An 18014-nucleotide genomic window follows, 5' to 3' on the forward strand; every position below is an offset into this window, starting at 1 on the left:
TGGCTAAGTTAAGGCCGAGCACTCAGTCTCTTATTCTCAGCTCTTCTACCAATTATTTGTCTCTCCATGGACTGCTGCTCACCACAAAAAAGAAGGTTCTCTGACCAAGGTTGTAAACATCCCAGATCTATGGATATAAACATAAATATTTAGAATACAATATGACAAGGAAATAGTCACATTGGAAAATAATAATAGCAGGTTCTATCCTAGGACCTATGACCTGCCTAGAAATAGGCTTTTGACCAGGATTATACCACTAGGCATGGAGAAGGCCCAAAACCCAATCAGAAAGTGATTACGTGTTCCATAACAGTTGTGCCACTATTGTGCCAGTAGGCAATTTTTGTCTAGCAAGTTGGTCCTGTGGAATGCAGGGTCCAGTGCTAGATAAGATCAATGATGGTTTTGCTCACCCAGCAGACTGCACAGCACCTTCTGGCATTATGAAAGCTAACCAGCAAGGAAGAAGTTTCCTGGTAGATTTGAGATTGATTTCTCTATGTACTGCCACCAAAGTGTTTGGTATCTACAGCAATAGAGTCTTACCATATAATTATGATGGGTAATCAGGGCAATGACAATAGCCTGTGTTGTTTTGGAGACCTCTAGGGCTTCCATGACCAATAAATCGTAGAAAGGCTTCCCATTTCTTGCATTGCAGTTTTTAGTCAGTAAATAAACAATGTCTCCTGGGAATGGTATTGACCACACATACAGTGTAATTCCTTTCAAACTTCTTTTTAAGCTGTATTTTGAAATTAGCTTCTTAATTAGTGGATCTCTATATACTTTGTCAAATGTTCTTGGTTTGATTTAACCTACCCACCCCTCCCCTTCCCATTGTTTCTCTCCTACCCATCTTTTAACTGCTAGCATGTGCCTCTTGTTTTTCATATCACATATATTCTACTGTTCTTCAAATTATATGTTTTAATTAGGTTGTGAGACAGCAGATTTCCACAAGGCTATGCATGCACAAGTCCTCTGAGCTAGCGCTCTCATCCGCTCCCTGGTAGGGAGACGCCTGTGCCCCTCTCTGCTGAAGATTTTCCACCTCTGGTATCCTACCTCTCTGTAATCTGCTAGCCAGCTTCCCTTAATGGTCCCCTTTTTAAGTGTCTCATTACACCTTCTAATTGTCTTCCAAGTTTAATACACAAAGCAAAAGATTTGAAGCAAAGATCTACACATGAGAAAGGACATGTGATGTTTCTCCTGGCCTGAGTTACTTGACTCTGTCTAGTTTTTTACAGGTCCATCCATTTACCTGAAAATTTGGTTATTTCATCTGGATTTTTAAAACTATTAGTATGTTTCTGTATTTGAATCTAGTTATTTAGTAACATTTGAAGAAATGTGATGATTACTCAACCAGTTGTAGCTATTATTACTGAAAAGAATATCACATTCATTAGAAAATAAAAGCACTGACCCAATATTGGAGTAAAATGAGTGTTCTTTGCACAAACGGGTTTTATTCTTGTGGTGTCACTGTTGGAAATAGTCCAACTATTTCCCTCCCACCAGTTTCAAATCACTGGATTGAACAGGTTTTGTTTGACATAATACGACACATTCTAGTGGTTTCCTAACACACATCTAAAAGATATGATTATCAAAGATTCTAGATGAACAGGAGGGGTTAAAAAAGCAACTGAACACCATGGCAATATGCTTTATCTGACAGTCCAATGACTAAATAAGATTGTATCCAGATTAAGTGACTTCTCTGGGGTTGGCAAGCCAGTTTGCAATCTTCCATAGCAAGGCTGATTATATCCCGTTTGAATTGATCAAAGAGGCCTTCTTTAAGTATGAGCTGTGGTTCTGTCAAGGAAACTGGGAGTGGGGGAGAAACATTCATACTTAAGGATATGAAGTTAAAAGAACCTTAATAAGCAATTCCAGGGTCAGGGAGATGGCTCCGTGGGCAATGTTCTTGTGCAAGCATGAGGAACTGAGTTTGATTACCCAGTATCCACGTAAAAGCCAGGCCTGTAGTGGGCCCTTCAACATATTGCTAGAGGAGTGGAGAGAGGCAGATCCCCAGAGGTTGCTGGCCCACCAGTCTAGCTGAAAAAAAATGGTGAATTCCAGGTCGCTTAGAGACCCTGTGAAAACAAGAAATACATTCTCAAATATAGTTGGGGAATATTTGCTAAAATGAAAGTCAAAACATAGTAACATGACATAAAAATTTGGAAGTGAGACCTTGTCTCTTTAAATAAAGGAAGAATGGAGAGAGGGAGGGAGAGGGAGGGAGGGAGGGAGGGAAGGAAGGAAGGAAGGAAGGAAGGAAGGAAGGAAGGAAGGAAGGAAGGAAGGAAGGAAGAGATTTTCATCTTGATTCAGATGAAGATTCTTTTTAGCTCTTTCAGTCTACATATAAAAGTCGTAGGACATTTTGTGTTGATCACAGGATGAGTATATTAGTGTTTGTTTCTTGTGATTCTTTCATAATAAATGGCTTAAAAGATTCTCTTTTAAAATGTTATTTTACAATGAAATGCATTTTTAACCAACTGATAATTTCCTAAATACTCTTAGCTCTCCCCTGCAGACCAACAGACAAAAACCACTCAAAACTGTGTTCTATTGTTTGAAGCTTTTTTTTTTTCATTTAAGTCCCCAGCTTTAGGATTCCAGTGGGCCTCCTCTGCCTTTGAAACCCCATGCTTTGGCAAAAATACCAGATTCCTTTGAGGAATATTGAGACCTATTGTGAGCAATAATCTTTCTCTCGGATTCCATGATCAGCATACTTGGGAGTCTGAATGGAATATTGTTGTTTTGGTGGTATCATTCAGGCTTTCCAGTAAAAACACAGGGTGCTTTCAGTAGGTCACAGGCAGCTCACTTTATTACTAAAACAACTGGATGTTTCAAGGTGACTCAAGCAATTCTCACACATGGTATAAACGGAGGGTATATCCAGATTCAGGTATCTACTGCTATTCCCAAAGTCTTCAACTATGGGCTCAGGCTAGCACTTGTGTTAGCATAACTAATCTGTATGCATGTGGAATAATAATTTTTATACTATCATAGAATGATAACTTATTTGTAAAAGTTAGCAACATTGAAGATTATCTTGCTATTATTTTATCCAGTACATTTATTTTCCAGTGGTTGTTTAGAAATAATTCTGGTACATTGATTCAATCTCTTTCCTTTTATTGAGAAAACATCCACTAAAAAATCCAAGTTCATATTTCTATATTCAGAATCCATGCTGCCAAAAAATAACTAATGTTTTCTAGCATTGAGAGGCAGGGTGTAGCAAACTCTTGGCCCCAAATCTCCACTTTCTTAGATGATAGTGTGTTCACTAGAGGCCAGTCCTGCTGCAGGTGGGAGGGAAGGCAACTACAATTTCCATTCAAACAGTCTCTTTATATCAGTTAGGATTTTTATCCTGCCGAAGTAATCCTGCTAAGCACTCCAAGTCAATGTTAAAAACACAATAATTGCCAAGGACACTGGTGGACTAGGGCGTCTCTGCTCTTTGCAGCTGAGCCGGTTCAAGAGTCTGCGTGACTTGGGTTTCAGCAGCTAGCTGAGGCAAATTTAGGCAGTTCCGCTTTAAGTTGCAGGTCAGCAGGTCACTGGCTGGGCCTAGAAGATGCTCCACAATTCCTTCCCGTCTGAGCACAGCACATCAGCTAGGTGGGTTCTTCCAATGCCATCACCGAAGCCTGAGAGGGCATGCTGAGCCGTGTCAGGGCACCACAACTCCTGCATGTAAAGTATCTACCGCTCTTCCAAAAGCCAAGAAAAGTTACAAGGCCACATGAAAGTGCAGAGACTTTCTCCCACAGTAAAGGGGAGCAAGAGGAACTTTTGGAACAAGAGTTGAGTCTATGGCGCTGCAGGAGGTTTAAATGCTGGTTGAAGAAATTTCTACCTCTGGCCATAGGGATGCTGTTTCTCTTAAACTAACTGGTATACTAGGACCTGCTATGAAAGTTGGATAAAATACAAGACTTCTTGATGGTATCAGAAAAAGACAAAGGTAGCGAGGAGAGGGAGGCTCAAAATGTCAGAGAAGCCCCATGCTGAGCACCACATTTACCTTTGGTTTCCAATGGATCTCTCTTTTCCTTGCAGAGCAGAGCAGCCATATGGGATTCCCAGCAGTCTCTCTGGTGGGAGAGACAGAGCTTGGAAACCAGCCCTCCCCAGGCACCTACCTCTTATGAAGTCTCATCTTAAATAGGAGGAAACAGAACCTCAGGAAAATTGAACCTGAAATTCTACATATAAGTTTTCTGAAAGTTATATTAATATGCATGTGGACAGGGACATAGACTCCCAGGAGGCAGGAGAGCTAAGGGGACACTAGGGCCTGCTGGCAGTGCTGGAAATGACCTAAGCAGGAGGGCAGGGTATGGTGAAGCAATGGGGTTACTGCAAATATTCAAGTCTTCAACTGAATTTCCTAATAGACACTAGAAAATCCACAGAGAATTGAAAACGAGGCAGTGTATGTCTAAACTGTCTGGGAGTTCAAGATGACATCCAAATAGGAGTTAGACTATCAGTAAACGAGGAACTATTTGAAGACTAGGAATGTGGCTCAGTGGTACAGCACTTACCTAATACACTGAAGGTGGGATTGGGGGTTTTCAGTCTTCAGAAGCGAAAGAAAAGGGAAGAGAAGGAAAGGAAGAGAGAAGAGAAACAAAAGAAAAGAAACCAAGCAAGAAATAACCAAACAGAAATAATCTATTGTCCACAAAATAAGCTAGGAAAAGGCATAAAATTAAGCAAAAGAGAAAATTTAAAAGTGAAATAATAAAACTAATGCTACATAGCAGTGAAAGAAAATGCGATACAGATAAAAATAAGATCAAATTGATCTTTGATGACGATTCTAATAACATATATAAACTGCAAGGAAGACTGGTAGCATTAAAAGGAGAAAATTACAAATTTCTAGATTAGTCACAGATAATGAGATTAATAAAAGGTATGTTAAACAACTTATGCCAAACTTTGAATCATTATTATCAACGTGATGGAATATATATATGATTTCAGTACTCAAGAAGTAGAGAGAGGTACAGGATCCAGAGTTCAAGGTAAGCCTGGGCTATCTCAAGGAACCAAGGGCTGGAGAAGATCTCAGTATAGAATGCTTGCTCATTATGCCCAAGGCCTGTGACTCTAGTCCCAGCACTGTGGGTAAAGCTTAGATTGTCAGGCTTAGTGGCAAGTGCTTTTACCTGCTGAGCCATCTCACTGGCACTCAAAATTATTTTAATAATATATAGTAGAAACCACCCCTGTGTGTATGGGGGGATCCTGATAAGAAGTATTGGCACTATTTTCATTCATAGTCTGCTTCACATTCAAATGGTGGAGTTTTTACCCCTTGATCTGTCATCATGGCTAGTTAAGTTTATCACCTTAATTTAGAGACATAATTCTTTTTTTCTCTTGTTCATAGTTATTCAGTATGTGGTCTTCATTTATAGACCTGAAATTGGACAAAGACACGCATGAAAGGGTATCTAAGAAGCTTGGGCCTTTGCTAACAAAAGTTAAACTCTCTCTTTACAAGGTGGGGATTTTTTTTAACTTTTACAAAAATTTAATGAGAATTTCATACATGCATATAAGGTGTTTTGATCAAATCCATGCCCACTCCCTCCCCTCCAGCACCTCTCATATCTCCCCATCACTTTTTTCTGACAACTTCGTGTTTTCTCTCTCTCTTTCTCTCTCTCTCTCTCTCTCTCTCTCTCTCTCTCTCTCTCTTTCTTTTTAATGGGGCTTTTGCTAGTCTAACATTCCCCTCTCTGAAGAGGTAACCCTAAAATCTTTTGGTCTTTTTACTCTAACTCACCTAGCCAATTCCTACCTCCTATTTTTATCACACCATCCTCTGAAGGGGTTACCCAAATTGCTGACAGGGAATAGGGATGCAGACCACTCTGGCTTCTTCCATGCTCAACAGGGACCCCAGGTGAAGCAATTGGGGTACCCCTTCAGTGGATCTATCTATAAGACTCCCAAATTGTGTAACTCTTAACTGTAGGGAGAAAAGAAAGTCCTTGACTGGTGCCTAGGAGATGTGAAGGAGAAGTAAAGGCAAGAGTAGTTAGCATTACAAGTTCTAGACAGGGAACCAGAAAAAAGCCAGATCAGGGCAAATTTCAAACGTTCATATGAGAGTCCATTGGGATTTCTTGATGAGAACTTCCAAAAGCATCCCTCTCTTGGGTTCCTCCTTGTTTTTCTTTTGTCTGCCAATGTTGTATTTGAAAGTGAAGTACTCAAGATTTGTTTTCAGGCACTTTGATAGCTGTTGGAGTGGCTAGAATCAGTGTCAGTTCCCTCCCAAAGGCTTCTAGATAGGGGGAGAAAACAAATTTGGCCATCATTTTAGAACAATAGCGGGTTGTCTCCCTGAGCTACAGGGGGGCACAACAGTATTGCAGTCCAAGATTTGAAGTCTTACATCTGAGCAGCACTTACTGATTAGGAACAAAATAATCAATGAGAAATAATTGTCTAACTTCTTATATGGACTTAAGCCTAAAACCTGGGAAGTATAATCCCTTGAACTCTTAAAGAAATATACCTATCACTTTAATCTTTGGTTATACTTTCCTTTTGGGTGTTTAAGGAAAAAAACTATTTAATTTTTAAAATTTTATGTGTATGAGTGTTTTGTCTGCATGTAGATAAACGCACTACATGTGTACAAGGCCTGCTGAGGTCAGAAGAGAGTGTCAGGTCTCCTGGAACTGGAGTTACAGATGGTTGTTAAGGCCTTCTACAAGAACCAATTCTTTAGTCATTACATAGTAGAATTAATGTCACACCAGTCAATATAGAGGCAAAATATTCTGTAGGTATATTTCCTTCTTTCTTGTGTGTATGTGTGTGTGTGTGTGTGTGTGTGTGTGTGTGGTGTGTGTATGTGTCTGGAATTATGTGTGTGCAATTGTGTGTTGTGTTATATATGTGTGTGGTATGCTGTATGTGCCGAGTGTGATGTTATGTGTATATGTGATATTATACATGTGTCGTATTCTCTGTGTATGTGTGTGATATTAAGCATGTGGTGTGTGTAGTGCTATGTGTATGTGATGTATATGTGGAGTGTGTGTTATATGTGTACCATGTGTACGTGTGTGGCACTGTGTATGTGTGAGTGGTGTTATGTGTGTTGATATATGTGTTGTGTGTGTGGTATGTGTGGTGCAATGTGTCTCGTGTGTGTGCTGTTATGTGTGCATATGGAGAAGTGCATTCATGTGAATGTGTGGATACGTGCACCTGTATGCATGTGGTGGCCAGAGTGGATGCTTGCTGTTTTCCTCTACAGATATATTTCTCGATTACATTCTGACCATGAGGCTTGCTCCTATACTCAGGTGTAACTGGAATCAGGATGAATGTGGGAGCTTTCTGACTCACCCATAACCTGCCAATGCAGACAAACCAAGTTGGCAGTAAGGACCACTATATGAAAAGGAACAAGTGCCAGCAGCAGGTAGTGCTCCGGACTCCTCGTACAACAAGCTGTTCTTGCTCAAAACTTCACTAGAAGACAGAGGATTTATGGGGATTGTGTTCCATCATCAAGCATGCCACTCTCCTTTGAAATCAAGGGCATCACTGGTAGATGTCTTCATTGTTCACTCACCTTTAAGAAAAGCAGGTCACGGTTTGATTGTGGCTTTGATAAGCCGCCAAGGGGCTGTGTTTCCTGAGTGTAGACCACCTGCGCACTCTCTAAAGAAGGCAGGGACCAAAGGACTCTAACATGCTAAGGACAATCCATGCTAAAGACACTCTCCGTCTGTGTTGAAATGAAACTGAATGAGGAGGAGTTGTGCATAATGAAGACAATGGATACATGTGGAATTCAGATCAGAGCCCTTCTCTTGGGCCATATCATGTAGTGAATTTTTCACAACATTAAATCTAATATTATCTTCAGCTGGCACAAAGAGAAAGGACTAAGAGACACCTCGGTTGACAGTGCAGGTATGCAGGCTGTCCACCCTCCCTTTAACTTCCACCAAGTCAGAGAGAGTTTTTGTTGATATACATATATGCAAGCCATAGCAAATATCTGCTATGCAGATCTACCACACTATCTGGTAATTAGCCTTTGTTCTCAGTTTTAATGTCAGAAAGTTAGGGAATCACATAATTATTTTGGTTTCAGTTTTAATATGGACTCTGTGCTCCAAGAATAATGTTTTCACTTAACTTTCTGTTATGTTAGCACTTGTGAACTGAAGCACTAATCTGTAAATGGCACGTGCTCAGACCCAGGCTCCTTTCTCATATCACACATCCTCGAAGCCAGGGGTGGTAGAGGGGATATCTGGACTGTTCGAAAGCCTTCCTACCTGTTGTTATCTGACCACTTAAAAGTACTCTGAGAACCAACCTGCTGGTGATGTTCTGAATACACTTATTTTTTTAGCGGACTCCTCTCTGCTAGCCACTGCAGAATCCAACATATCAAGGAGGTGTTCTGTTGTTGAAAGAGAGGAGGGTTCAACCATGTTACACTTCCAAGGCTTTGGCAGCAGATGCCGGCGCAAGCACACTGATTCCCTGATGGTCTGTGGTCACTGCTGTTTGGTGGTGGCCTTTGACTAATCCCTACCTTCTGACTTTCAGAATGAGTGTCTCCCAGCAGAACACCAGGAAAGCGACACCAAGTCAGTCACAAAGTGGTTCTGCAGGCTCTCATTGCTTTCCTATGAAATTTTCATTTAGCAAAACCTGGATCAATGCTTTAGACCCTGCATGTGTTTCATATTTGCCAAAGTTCTCTTTCCTCCGCCTCTCATTCCTGGATTTCCCATATGGGATGTGAATCTCTTCCTTTTCTCTGCTGAGCTGGAGTAAGTCACTGTGTTCTTTCTATTTAGATTTCCATCTTAAGATCACTGGAACTCACTGGCTTCAGAAGCGCTCTATTCTTTTTTCTCTTCTCTTGCCCCTGGAATGTGACCAACCACTAGACCATTCCAGTGAAAAATACGATTGAGAAAATAGTAGTTTTAGCAGCTGAGAGATATTGTTTCATGCCATGCCAGGTAACTGTCTTAAATAAAAAGCATGACAGTGACACAATCATGTGATATTTTTCAAAGATCTTAGCAGTTTGGAAAAGAAATGCCACCAGTTAGTAGAGGTAAAAGAGAAATGTGAATGTGCTTAAGTGCCAATTAGTATTGAAAGAAACAGAATTTACCACTTCTTGGTAAGTAAGTCATCATCTACTCTTAACTATCTTATTTACCCATATTTTTTTTGAAGGCAGTCTGGGAGTCAGTGATCTGACACAGATTAAACTGTGTCTGCTGGACACAGCTTACCATCTTCCCTTGCTAATAAACCTGCCTCCTTTTTCCTTTTCAATAATTTGCAAAACTCACTACGAGAAAGAAAAGAAAGTAAAGCAAGGGCTCCAAACCCATTCCACGCAGGAGTTATTAACCTGCTGTACACACAAAATAATTACCAGCGAAATTTCACAAACCAAATGCAACACAGCATGTGAATGTGCATATGCATTGACACTTCTGTGGAGCAGATACATGACTTTCTTCAGAGTCTCAAAGCAATTCCAGACCCCCAAAAGGGTAAAAAAGCTATTGCTTTTTCTTCAAGCATGCACAGCCTCTGCCTTACATAAATTACTGCAGTTTGTGGTCTCTGTTGCTTTCCTATGATACTGTCCTTCCTTTCTCCTCTATAAATTGTTCAAAGTAAAGGGATCACATTGCTCTACATTTTGTATCTTTTATTTTATTCTTGTATGTGTCTAACCAAGTTTCAGAAAAGCAGAAGTCTGAGTCTGGCCTCTCGTCCCCCTCCTCTAGAGCTGGCAGAGCAGCATCAGTCATTCCCAGTGGGATGGGATGCTTTCTACTCAATTCTTATCTGTTTCTGTGAAGCTTTAAAAATATTCAATTTTTTCTTCTCTCTAAAATGTGCACAGTATCCTTAGCTCAGAGGGATCTGCACGAGTCATGTGCTCCTTGGGTATTTCATGCTGGTACCTTCTGGAAAGCCCTTCTCTCTCTGCTTTTTATCACCTCTTTTATACAATAACAACTTCAGGCTTATTTTAAAGGGGTTGGCTTCTGTAAGTCACTTCAACTATAGGAGAAAAAATATTCTTTAATGGATAGAAAGTATTATGTGCATAGAGAATTTGCTTGCCAGATCCAGGGAACTTTTTAGGATGTTGGTGATCGGGGACCAGGAGATGTCTCAGTTGGTAAAGTACTTAACTGAGTAAACAAAAGAACTGAGCTCAGATTCCCAGCACCCACATAAAAAAACTGGACATGGTGACATGTGTCAGGTGTGTGTGTGTGTGTGTGTGTGTGTATGTGTGTGTGTGTAAGCATATATGTGAGAGTGTGTATGCATGGAGTGAATCCTGGGTCCGTGCTGACAAGTTAGTCTAGCTGAGTCAATAAGTCACAAGATTAAAGAAAGATGACGCATCTGAGGAGACTAGTTTGGTTTGTGGTCTAGCTTTGATAGATCAATACAAGACCACTCACTGGCAATCTTCAACAATTTATACTTTACTGAGTTTATACCTCACTGAGCCAAAGATACCAGCCAAGGGCCTCTACCACAGCTTTCTACCAGTTCACTTGAGGGATTATTTCTCTGGGCCAGAGGACAAAGGGCTGAGATAAAAATTCAAAGTTTGCAGGCTGGACTTTTTTTTCAAAGTGCTTTTAAAATATTTTGAAAGTCTACTAAGGAATAATCTCTTGATAATTTGATTTCTTTTTTTTTTCTTTTTTTGCCAATAGAGTCACATTTTTCACTCTATCATTTTTCATTAGGATAGATGGGAATCAGTTAGCTAATCAGGTCATGTCTGCTGCTAGGAAACTAGAGACTTAACCAGACAGTCCATCCTGGGAGTAAGGCAGGGCCAAAAGTTTACACAGGAAAATGTTCTTGTTCGTATTCAACTTCTACTAAAACCAAAAGTGACCACAAATACCCTAATCTTGCTTTACGCTGAAAATATATTTGGATGTATTTTCCTCAAAACTATATTTTATTTATTTTTATTATATGTGTATGAGTGTATTGCCTGCATGCGTGTAACTGCACCCGTGTTATACAATGCTCTCAGAAGTCAGAAGAAGATGTCAGATTCTCTGAAACTGGAGTTATATAGAGGTTGTTAGCTGCCATATGAGTGCTGGGAATCGAACCCGGGTCTTCTGCAAGAACAGCCAGTGCTCTTAACCACTGAACTATCTCTCCAGCTCAGAACTATATTTTTAATGCTCTTTCTATGAACCTAAAATTTGAAGTTCCTTCAGCTGTATTTTTTATTTATTTTTTTTTTGGTGTGATGATTGCCCCATTTCTGAGATGAGATCACAAAAGAGAGTCAAGGTCAATTGTATAAGAAAGCCTGAACTTCAAGTTAATGAACCAGGCAGGAAGGTGTAATGGTTTCAAATGCATTCAGTACTGAAGGTATTTTAAACATTTTGAACTTAGAGAGTTGGTGTTAAAACCTATAATCCTAGTTTTCCTCCAGGGTCAGACTCTTAGAAAATTTAAGTTAAGATAACACAGCTTTGTAATAACTGATCACAAAGGAGAATTATTGGTCTAAGCAGGACTTGATAGTTATGAAAAATAAACAATGCTGCTGAAGTCCAAAAGAAGAAAGCTGCCTTCTAGATCTTAGCACAGAGAAGAAAGCTTATGTTATCTAATGGCCTGAAAAGATAGGAGAACCTGTCTCATGTCGCACCCACTGTTCCTGCTGGTCACTTGAAATCCAAACCTAATCAAATCCCCAAATCCCAACATCACTGACGGTGCTCATGGCTTACCGACTTCAACGCAGATAAATGGCCCCATTAACGTCGGGGCAGTTGTGTTTGTCCAAAGAATAGACGTCTGTATTTTAAATTGCATTATCCAGCTTATCCATGGGATAAGAGTTGTTTACTTTCACAAATTCCAGGCTTCTGAGCTGAGTTAAACAGGGCAAGTTTAAAGGCAGGGGCTCAGAGAAGTACACAGCCCTTTGACAGCTCTGATGTGGTCCGCAGAGGCTGAGTTAGTAAAACCCAGGCTTATCTCTGAGCTCTAGGGCTGAGAGCTGTGGGCTCTTTTGGCCTTCCTGCTTGCTACCTGCAGTCCCCAGGAGGCCGCTGTACGTCTGACAGTTAATGTGGGTGGAAAAAACCTGCAAAGAATTTGGCATTGGATTAGTGTCCACCAATATATGTCCAAGGATGCTCAATAGCCCCTGAAGGCTGAGGCAGTGAGGAAGATCAGCAGCACAGGCCTTCCTCTGTCACTGTTCAGCCTCAGCTAGAGCTCAGTCTCCTAAACTTGTGCTCTTGTCCAGCTCTTGTGGCTACTCTGCTTCTTGGAGATGAAATCCTTCTTCCTTCCCCCAGAGTAAGAAAGGTAGAAAGAGAAAAAAGGAGACAGAGAACATAGAAGTCCAACAAATCAAGTCCCCTTTCAACCTTTGTTCCAAGAGGCTTAGAAATGATAAGCTGACCAATGTTTGGAGCATGCGACAGCTGCCTACTGCCATCTGCTGTCCTCTCTGTTGCTAGCAAGCAGGGGCTCACAGGGAAGGTGGGATGGGAAAGGAGGACAGGCGATCAGCAGCCTTTCCAGCACTCAGGAAATCTTCCAGATAACATACTTGTGAATCCCACCACCCAGCATGGCAAATGGAACACAGCTGTGTTTCAAGGAGGACGTTTTTCCTTTACACTAATATGGTTATGCCTTTCATGTTATAACTGTGGACATAGAAAAGAACTGCTCTGAGGGCCTGGACAGATGCCTCAGCAGTTAAGAGCACTGGCTGTTCTTGTAGAAGACCGGGGTTCAAATCCCAGCACCTACATGACAGCTAACAACTGTCTGTAACTCCAGTTCCAAGGGATCCGATGCCTTCTTCTGAACATGAGTTAGTCGTTTTTATATCTCAAATACTTGTTCCTATTCTGTTCACTTCTTGTCAGTGATGGCTCTGCTAGTGACTTACACAGAAAAATTTAATTCTTCTGTCCTCTGTTTTGGGTATCTCACACCTCGGCACTATGTTATGAGATAAAGAAGCCTTATCATGTAATGCTTATTAGTATTAACCTTATAAACTCCTATAACAGAGGTGACAGAGTAAATTGAAGGGGCATAACATGCAGTAGCAACATCTGGCCTTTGGAAACAGTGCTTTATCTGACTTTCACTGTTGGATTAACATCCTCTGACTACATATTCAGGTTCTGGTGGACAGATCATTAAAGAACCACATTGTGTTCAGACTGATATTTTGACTGGTAGTGAGGAAGTGCTGCTTCCTCAGTCTTACATGGGGTGGGATGAATTTTTTCGTAGCCTGTTATTAATACAAATCTGTTTTCTTAGAGTTCATTTAGTATCTTGCCAATATCAGGAAAATGTAGGACCAAATACCAGTAACTTCATGGGTATTGATACCTTTGTGAAATCTAATAGACAGTGTTATGAAGTGGATGTGAACACAGTGGCATGACTCATAGCCTCCCATGATATGCACATGTACTAACCATAAGGCGCTGATGTGCATGTGCAAATGGCTACTCAACAATGTATTAAAAACAACCTTTTGAAAGTGTGTGCTGGATGTCTGCTTGTCCCGAAGATGTTAAACACTTCCACGAGGGCTGATGAGGGTGAGATGCTGCTAAAGTCAAGTCAGTGTTTACTTGATTTGTGAGTTTTTCTCAGCACTGCCATCTGGAAGTACAAACAGGTTCTCATTTTCCTGTGCCAACATTGGATTTGACAGAATTTATTCTGGATCTATAGTTATTGACTGTCTTGCTTATAGATCTCTCTCACATTTGGACTATAATAGACACACACACACAAACACACACACACACACAAACACACACACACATACACTGTGCTTTCATCACTACAAACTTCCAGGTCCACACCAAACATTTAATAAATGTTCAATGAGTAAATCAATTAACATATTTCTGATCTCAAACAAAATGGGCAGAAAAGCCTCAAATATACAAACAGTAAGAGAAGATGGGCAAGGGCTTTACACTGAGGACTGGAGTAGACAGCATCGAGATTGGAATCCAACGCAGAGTCTGTTGTCTTTTCATCCTTTGGTTTAGACTCTGAATTCTTGGACTAGAGGGATAATCTGGTCTAATACTTTATTTTGCAAAAAGAGTAAGGTGGTCAAATAAATTATTATTTCTACAAGACCAAATATTACTGGTGCATGGTCATTCTTTATGAAAACTGAAAGACATATCCAAGACAAGCAGAAGCTGGAATCTAGAAGTATCACCAGGGTCTTTTCATGCTCCAAAACTTCCTTATGTTTTATGTTACTAATTGTGTATTTATATGTAGTGTTCGTACAGCTTTGCCTTGAACTGTCCTTTATACAACTGCATGAAATATGCATACAAATTATCATTAATTAAACTTGGAGTATTTAATGAATTAAATTAAAAATAATAGCATTTATTACTATGTCACTCAATGTCCCTTATAAAGATATAAAATAATAATACTAACTCCTCTTTATTGGTAACGTACATCTTACATGTAAGATGAGTGCCAGATACTCATGTCTAAGTTTTTGCATGTATTTAGTTAATATTCTTAACAACCACTCTGATATATAAACATGAGGAAACTGAGTCACAGCTGGCCAAAATCACAGTCTAGTAAAACTGAGAGGATGACTTGAGTCCAAACAATCCGACTCTGGAACCCAAACAGTTGACTCCTAGAATGTGTTCTCTCTCAAATCAGACAGAGTCTTCACCATCTAAATGGAAAATTTTGGTATGTAAACACAAGAACACAGTGCAGGGCAGTAAGTCCTGAAATCCAGCTCTATGGGAAGCCAGAGGAAGGAGCAGAGTGGTAAGTCATCAGGCCTCTCACAGTAGCCAGAGCATTTACGTATGTGCTGCTGTCTGTAGAGCTCAGGATGAGGAGACCTGTCCCTTGACTGCTCTTACTGAAAGTTGCTTTGTCTTTCCTGATGTCCTTTTTCATTTTTCCAGTGGTGGTGTGGAATGTGTCACTAGATCCTGCTGGAAATGCCATGGATCTGTGGGACTTGCCCCTTGCTCACTGTCAGTGAGACTCATGATCACTGGTAAGGACCTCTGCTCCCTGGAAATGAGTCAGAGATTGAAGTACTTCCATTTTTCTCTGGATATCTCCAGTTAAAGTCTCTCTTCCCCTTATTTTGATTCTTTCAAAACTGTTGAGGTTTCACATCTATTAATAGGTCTTCTTGGCAAGAGCTCAATCAGTATTTATAGGACTGTGATTTAACATTCACTGATTGTAGCTTCAATACCAATGCAATCTGACACATCTTGGGAACACTCTGTAATATAATTAAGGTTCTGGTAAACATATTTATTATGAAGTTGCTTTGGAATGTACCCCTAAATCCTCAATACCATTGCTGACTTCTCCATGTAAATTTACCCATTAGAAACTACAATTTCCTTGAAAAGTTGAAGAATATTACTGACATTACCTTTTGCAATATAACATTACCTTTATTGAAATAGCAGGACCATGTAATTTTTTTAAAGAATTATTTACTGGCTGCTGCCCACTATCCATCCCTGAGTTGAGCAGTGTCATCAATTAAGTCAAGGTTGGGGTGAAGTAACTAGGTTCATGGAAACTGGACTAAATATATTATAGATCAATGAGCCAAAACAATCATTGCAATAATCATAGGAAATCAAGCCATCTATAAGTCAAATTCACTGCTGGGAGGAGCACGTGGCATCCATCCCCTCCTCCCAGGTCCTTGCAACAGTCTGAGGAAAAATTTCTCCAAACCCCAGTTTGAAGAATTTTAACGAGTTTATTGGACTTGCTAACTGAGCTTGGAGTGCGGGTTTACTTACAGACAAGCAGGTGTCCCCCCCCATTTACGGCTGTGTTTGAAAGTCCACACCCAGACATAAATCCAGTGGTTTCAGACAGCCTTACAAAATGGCGAGGGACCAGCCTCTTGGCTTTCCCAGCTTTCACACCCTTAGGCCCTCCCCTGCAAGCGGCTATGGTCAACCGATTGTCTGGAAGAGGGGAAGGGAGTGGCTTCTTAGCAGAGCATAGAAAAGGAGGCAGGTCCATGGCTTGTCATCACAGGGTCAGAGGAACATCCTCCAGATCACACCATCCCATAATATACACTGTTTGCTTATTTCAGTCTCAAAGTAGCATTTAACAAAACAATCATATTAATTTAATTCATACAAGTAATTTTTCATTTTATATTAAAATTGAATGAAATATATATTAATTAAATTATAATAAGATAGCATACAATACAGAAAAAGGCCAGGTACATAATTCCCACCTCTTTTACTAAGAGTTATGTGGCTTTAAATTCATTGCCTGCCCTGATTGTACATTGTATCCCTCTTTAACAATTACAGAATAGTGTCATAACAGTCTACCAGCTTTTATACTCTGTATCTAGTGATGTGGAGAATTTAATAAAGTTCTCACAATGAAGCAATTGAGAAAATAGAAGCTGTCCAGCAAAGACAAGTAAGTCAACTATCATGAACAGTCTTTCTCAGCCTCAATAATCCAGCAAGTAATCATGAGGGTATAACACAAGCTTTGCTGTGAGTCAAATGCAGACATGAGTTTAAACCTAGTTTGTACTTAACAACAGTGGGATCATGGATAACTCACTGAAAACTCTTTTTTAAAAAAGACTAATTTTATTTTTGTTTGTATGTGTGTAGACCACATGTGTGTGGGTGTCCACAGAAGTCAGAAGAGGGCATCAGATCCTCTGGATCTGGAGTTTAGGCAGTTGTGAGTCACCCAATGTGGGTGCTAGGAACCAAATGCAAGTCTTCTGGCAACTGGCAAGCCATCTTAACCAATGAGCTATCTCTCTAGCCCCATTACTGAAAATTCTTGACCCATAGATTCATCTGTAAAAGAGAGTGAGCCCCTCACCTGGCTGTACTGTTGTCAGTATTAGATAATGCACCCTTAGTCACTAACCCAGTACCTGACAAATAAATAACAAATAAATTAAAATTATTTATCTTTTCTCATAAGCCCTAGAGAAGATTATTATTCTTAAAAATCTGGCAAATTGGGCTAACTCTCCTGGCCTGCTCTCCTGCCCTCAGGCCTCTCTTGGGGTAAGTCTATCGCGCAGCCCTCCATGCCTTGACTCCCCCAGCCTCACCCTTCCATCTCCCCCGCTGTTCTCTACTCCTAGTTTGGGCCCTGTGCCATTCCTAGTCTTGGGGCCCCAGACACCTGGGGAGCCAGTGCTGCTTCCTGATCCTTTTCACCCCCACCGGCTTGGTGCCTTCCTTGGGCCCCAGGAGCACTTCTTCTGGACCTGGCCCCGCCCTCACCTCCCTCTGCTTCCCTGGACCTGCACCACCGGCTAACTCTCCTAGCCTGCTCTCCTACCCTCAGGCCTCTCTTGGGGTAAGTCTATCACGGAGCCCTTCGTGCCTTCACTCCCCTGGCCTCATTCATCCTTCCATCTCCCCCACTGTTCTCTACTCCTAGTTTGGGGGCTGCACCATTCCTAGTCTTGGTTCCCCAGACAGCTGGGGAACCAATACTGCTTCCTGATCTTTTTCACCCTGACCAACTTAGTGCCTTCCTTGGATTCAGACCTCTTGGGGTGGGTCTATCACGGAGCCCTCCGCGCCTTGACTCCCCTGGCTTCATTCGCCCTTCCATCTCCCCCGCTGTTCTCTGCTCCTGGTTTGGGCCCTCTGCCATTCCTGATCTTGGGTCTCCAGACACCTGGGGAACCGGTGCTGCTTCCTGATCTTTTTCACCCAGACCAATTTAGCGCCGTCCTTGGGTCCCAGGAGCACTGCTTCTGGATCTGGCCCTGCCCTCACCTCCCTCTACGGTCCTGCAACACCCGCCAGCCTCTTTCTGGGGCTGACAGCCTCTTTCTGGGGCTC

The sequence above is a fragment of the Nannospalax galili genome, unplaced genomic scaffold, assembly GCF_000622305.1.
Source record: "Nannospalax galili isolate Female #2095 unplaced genomic scaffold, S.galili_v1.0 scaffold604, whole genome shotgun sequence".
In the NCBI taxonomy this organism is placed as follows: Eukaryota; Metazoa; Chordata; class Mammalia; order Rodentia; family Spalacidae; genus Nannospalax; species Nannospalax galili.